Here is a 6,000-nt window from a genome sequence, read left to right as displayed (position 1 = left end):
ATCCATGTCTTTATGAACCTTGCTTTGTGCACTGGTCCAAATCATTTGGTGGAGGGGGGATTGTTGTGTGGGGTTGTTTTTCAGGGGTTGGGCTTGGCTCCTTAGTTCCAGTGAAGGGAACTCTTAAAGCGTCAGCACACCAAGACACTTTGTAAATAACCCCCATACTGTACACATACTGCAGCTGCTGACTTAATATTAGGACACTTACCTGTCCTGGAATCCAGCGATGTTGGTACCCCAGCCTATGTTTCCATTGGCTCTCGGGGTGCTGCTGCCATTCCCTATAGGGGCCAATTCACACCACATGCAGTCCAGTGCGTTTTTTTTTTTTTTGTCTGCATGGAAAGTAGGTTATATGGTTTTCAATGGCATAATTCACACCAGTGCTTGCAGTTCCAGAAAAAAAGTAGAGCATGCTGCATTTTTCCTGCACTGGACTGTAATGGAACACTGTAAAGCACATCAAAAACGCACTAGAATGCACCTGAACGCACTGGAACACACATGTCCTTATCTAAGGTTAAGAAAAAAAGTAGGAAAATGCACTGGAATGCTTTAAAAACACACCAAACATGCCCTGGAATGCATCAAAAACACGCATGCAGAAAAGCATCGGAAACGCATCTGCTGCAGCGAGATCTCTCGGAAGTGGGGACAGGTACCTGTCAAAAACAGGAACCTGCTCCCCTCCCCCGAAAGATGGCAAATGTGGCAAAGTAGGGGGGGGGCAAATAAGTGGAGCTTCCACTTTTGGGTGGAACTTCGCTTTAAATGTCATATCCCTGCCCAAGCTGCACTGTTGTCATGTGCCAATACTAGGCTGGGCTGGAAGATAAATATGTAAGTGATGAGAGCTGCATTCTTGTGTGTGTGTGTGTGTGTGTGTATACACACAGTATATATGTGTGTGTATATAATATATATATACATACATACATACACACACACACATAGAGTATATCTGATATATATATATATATATATATATATATATATATATATACACACATATAGCAGAATGAAGATACAGTGTGTATATATATATATATATATATATAATGCCTCTCCCATAACTTACTTACATGTATAAATATTTTTCTCATTTCTTTTTTTTCATTCCTTTTATTGGGATGTGGATCTGTGATTTCTGTGCTTTCAATCTTCTAATATGTAAATCCTGCCCTGGGAAAAACTCTTCAAACAGACAGACTTCTATCATAATACAGGAAGACAGGAAGTGAGCTGGGTGGGAACCAGAGGGGTGGTGAACTTCCACCTCTCACTTCCTGTAAGGCCTAGTCTGAAAAGGAAAGCATGGCATGGTGGAGATACTCTGTATTCTCCTGGATGGATTCTCCTGGATTAAAGGTATGTCTTCTATCAAATAATATTAGAATTGTGACAGTTTGGTGCATGAGTTAAGTTGTATTTGTCTATTTCCTGCTGAATAGTTCTCATTCTGTGTGCATTCACCTTCCTAGTTACCATGCAGCATGTGCACAGTAATGTAATATTACAGAGCTTCTCTTCCACAGCATGTCACCCTGCTGCATATAATACGTGTGGCTTCCATGTTATATCCAGTGACTGTGTAGCATACTTTCAGTGCACCCTGCTTCATATAATATATATGGCTTCCATGTTATATCCAGTGACTGTGTAGCTACTTTCAGTGCACCCTGCTTCATATAATATGTGTGGCTTCCATGTTATATCCAGTAACTGTGTAGCATACTTTCAGTGCACCCTGCTTCATATAATATATATGGCTTCCATGTTATACCCAGTGACTGTGTAGCATACTTTCAGTGCACATTGCTGCATATAATATGTATGGCTTCCATGTTATACCCAGTGACTGTGTAGCATACTTTCAGTGCACATTGCTGCATATAATATGTATGGCTTCCATGTTATATCCAGTAACTGTGTAGCATACTTTCAGTGCACCCTGCTTCATATAATATGTGTGGCTTCCATGTTATATCCAGTAACTGTGTAGCATACTTTCAGTGCACATTGCTGCATATAATATTATACGGCTTCCATTCTATATCCACTCATCATGCAGCATAGGGGTTGATTTACTGAAGGCAAATCCATTTTGCACTACAAGTGCACTTGAAAATGCAGTCGCTGTAGATCGGAGGGGAAGATCTGAAATGAGGGGAAGCTCTGCTGATTTTATCATCCAATCATGTACAAGCAAAAATGTTTTTTTTTTTTTTTTCCATGTCCCCTTCAGATCTACAGCGACTGCACTTCCAAGTGCACTTGTAGTGCAAAGTGGATTTGCCTTTAGTAAATATACCCCATTATAATGTCAGGGCACAGTGCTACCAATGTTTTATGTCTCCCTCCCCTTTTGCATATTATTATCTGCCCTGCTACTAGGTGCCAACATATATGGATTTTTCCATACAGATACCAATTATGGGCCACCTTTCAGGCCGATAACAATATGAGGTACTGATATTCTGTTTACATCCAGCTGCCCCAGAAGTAGCCTGATATCAGTTGACACCTAGGCCTTTTTTTTGTATTCTAACAGCCACTGGCCACTGTCAGAATACAGGAAAAAAGAGCAGATAGCAGGGGAATCAATAGCCAGGTTGCTATTGACTATTTTAAATTGCAGTAGCCAATAGCTAGTGGGCTATTGCACCCGCCCACTGCCTGTTGTCAACCAACAAAGGAGAGGATTTGAAGGAGAACATTCTTCTTCAGGTCTTCCTCTGCTGATTGATAACAGGCAGTGGGAAGGGGGCGCAATAGTCAGCCTAATTTTAAAATTGAAACAGCCAATGGCAGTCTGGCTATGGTTCCCCCACTACCTGCTGTTTACATTCAGCTGCCATCAAATAAATTGTGCAGAAAGAGGTTAGCTGTGTCTGTGTGGGGTGTGTGTGTGTGAGGGGGGGGGGTGTGGAGGTGGAAAGCTAATTTTTTTTTTTTTTGGGGGGGGATTCTGACAGATGGGCCGCCAGCCGATGTCAAAGCACCTGACCAAGACTGACAACTGGTGAATGGAAAACCGGAATAAGCACTTGGAAGAAAACCGACAACCGAGACAACTTGCCTTTGGTAAGCGGACAACTTAATTACGATGGTGGGCACCTTCCGTTTTTTTTTATATCACCGCATTCAACTGACACTGTATCTGATCATCATATCTGCATCACCCTTCATTATTCATTTGGTCATCAGTGTTTGAGTTTTGTGGTGATATCATTAAGAACTTTTGAGGTTTGGTTTGCCAATTGTGTGCTGTTGGCATACAATTTTGGGATCACCGATTTGGCGTATTAATCTCTCATTGTTTATACATATAATTGGACATTCATTTTGTGGATTTATATACTAATTTTTCTGTGCGCTCTGATTTTTTGCTTTTGTTAATTATTGTGCACTGTTTTTGGCATATCAGCCCCTGGATGCCAATCTTTCAATGTGAATTGGTAAAATTGTTTTATTTTAATTCATTTTTTATCTATTTATTGTGTGTTATTCCACCAGTACTGCTGCCTTTTGTTATTTTTATTTTTTTTATCTTTATTTTCTCTTTGACCAATCATTTGCCCTTTCATTCTACAGTGTTTTAAGGCAGAGTTAGGCAACCTTAGAGAGGTGGAGATCTACCTGAACAACATGGGAGAAGTCAAAGATCACAGGGCACAGTGTCTTCCAATGTTGCCTCCTCCCACCTGACTAAAACCTATAATTGCCGTACTACCGCGCTGCAATCACGTGCCTTTCACTGCAATTATTGGTGTTAACATTTTGCCTCCTCACCACCTTGCAGAATTTCTCAGAGGCGCATTGGAGCATTGCATACCGCACTTGTGAATGAGCCCTTAGTTGCATTTGGCAATAGCACTTTTAAGGCTCATTCACATGTGAATTTGGGGGTGGTAAAACCCTGTCCCCAATCCCTACCCCCTTTACCTGCTAAGTGGGAGGGGGTCAGGGTGCCATGGGAAGTGGATGCGTGAGAGTTACTATTAGCTCTCAAGCAACCAGAAACAACAGTACCAATGGGGATCGTTGGGTAACTGGGAGTTTACTGTACTACATTCAGTATAGTATCAGTGAGTGCACTGAGGTAACTACATACTATATACACAAGTAGGATTTTTGTTTTGTGGAACATCCTTACTTTTACCTTGGGTGAAACCCTCCTGGAATATTTGTGATCTAGTGGGGGGGTCAGCAGCAGACTGGAGGAAACCCTCTAATCATGTAAAAGTACATTTTTCCACAAGTCATCAATTTCTAACAAATGAAATGTATGGATATAGTGAGAAAATAGGCCATTATGTTACTTAAAAAGTTTTTATGCATTTCCATAGATTTGCCTGGCGTAATGGATACTTTGAAAACCACAAGAGTGCAGCTAATAGTACTGAAGAATGATGGTGGAAGTTCATCCTGTGTGGGTGTATCGTGTGCATCACCTTCTGTCCCGTCTGAAGAGTTGAGCTCATCTCCTTGTCAAGTGTCGTACTTAAGGCCTAAACAGGTAGGTTTTCTTTTGGTACCGAAACATTAAAACATATTTTTTTTAAAAATCAAACATGTCCAACTCCTATTTACCTGCTCTGTGTAAGGGTTTTTGTACAGAGCAGCTCAGATTCTTCTCAGGTCCCATGCCAGTGCTCCTGAACCAGAGCTCTGTGTGTCCAATCACACACTGAGCCTTGCCTTGGCCCCATCTCCTAATTCGCTCACTGGCTGTGATTGATAGCATCGGGAGCCGATAGCTCCCACCGCTACAGAAAGCCAATCAGCAGTGCAAGTCCCTGGAGAGACAAGGCTCTCATGGACATCGCTGGATCGAGAGGGGACTCATGTAAGTATAGGGGGGCTGTTGCACACAGAAGTTTTTTTTTTTTTTACCTTCATGCATAGAATACATGAAGGTAAAAACCCTTGTGTCTTTACAACCACTTCAATAAAAAGTAGCCTTTAAGGCGGTGCCTCCAAGCGGCTGACAGATGGAGAGAAGCGGGTACAGTTAAACCCTATGAAAACACCAGCTTTGACATGTAGACTGTAAGCCAATTTGACTGTTGTGTCAAAATTAGATATCTTGCTCAGTCTGGTAGTAGTCTGAACTAATAAGGCAAGTTGTAGGCAAGATGTTGATTTTTATACTGATTTTTGACAAGTCTACAATATTTTGATGTTTTTATACATGCTTAATTTTGTTAGTTTTATTTACTCAGCTGCATCTGTTAGACTCCTTTCACACTGAGGCAGTTTTCAGGCGTTTTAGCCTCTAAAAAGCTCATAAAACTGCATCTCTTTCAGTGCAAAGAGTAATTTCACACTGGGGCGATGCGCTTGCGCAACATTAGAAAAAAAAGTCCTGCAAGCAGCATCTGGGGTGGGTTGGGAGCGCTAGAAATAGCGCTCCTAAAACGCACCTGCCTATTGAAATTAATGGGCAGTGCTTCCAAAGCACCCTAAAAGCGCATTAAAAACTGGACTTTTTCCCTTAAAAAAAACGCCTAAAAAGTGGTACAAAAACACTGCAAAACCGCCGGAGCTTTAGCATCGCTGCAGTGTGAAAAGGGTCTTATACGATTTTCCCTGTGAATCAAAAGCCATATAAGTCTAATATTTTCCATTTACTTTTTAAAGCTGCTACTTTGGCAAAGTTTCCTGGGACTTCATAAGCTGTGATCAGTGACGCTGTTACGAGAAAAAATTGCGGCGTTGAAATATCACCTGAAGGGAAACATCAGGAACTTCAGCAGAATACCACAAACTTTTATGTCATTAATGTCATTTACCACAGTTAACACCACTTTCTATTCCCTGTGTTGTAGTTTTTGTATATTTACATGATAATAAAGTTGTGTGTATTGTACTGTGTTATTGTTTTTTTTCCAAATGTTTGCTAGTTTTATAGGCCTACAATATATAAAATACAATATATAAATACACAGCATTTCAAAATGTAATAGGAATGTATTTTTAAATTTTGCATTCAAA

At 40.8% G+C, this 6,000-nt stretch overlaps 1 long non-coding RNA gene across 1 annotated transcript; it reads left to right on the top strand.

Annotated features, from left to right (window-relative positions):
• Positions 1-1,164: 1,164 nt before the first annotated feature.
• Positions 1,165-4,516, top strand: LOC120935383. Its single transcript, XR_005748448.1, has 3 exons — positions 1,165-1,371; positions 2,979-3,087; positions 4,353-4,516. It is a non-coding gene; the product is annotated as an uncharacterized LOC120935383 (long non-coding RNA).
• Positions 4,517-6,000: the final 1,484 nt, after the last annotated feature.

The sequence above is a fragment of the Rana temporaria genome, chromosome 4 (genome assembly GCF_905171775.1).
Source record: "Rana temporaria chromosome 4, aRanTem1.1, whole genome shotgun sequence".
Classification (NCBI taxonomy): domain Eukaryota; kingdom Metazoa; phylum Chordata; class Amphibia; order Anura; family Ranidae; genus Rana; species Rana temporaria.
This window is presented reverse-complemented; position numbering and strand designations above follow the sequence as displayed.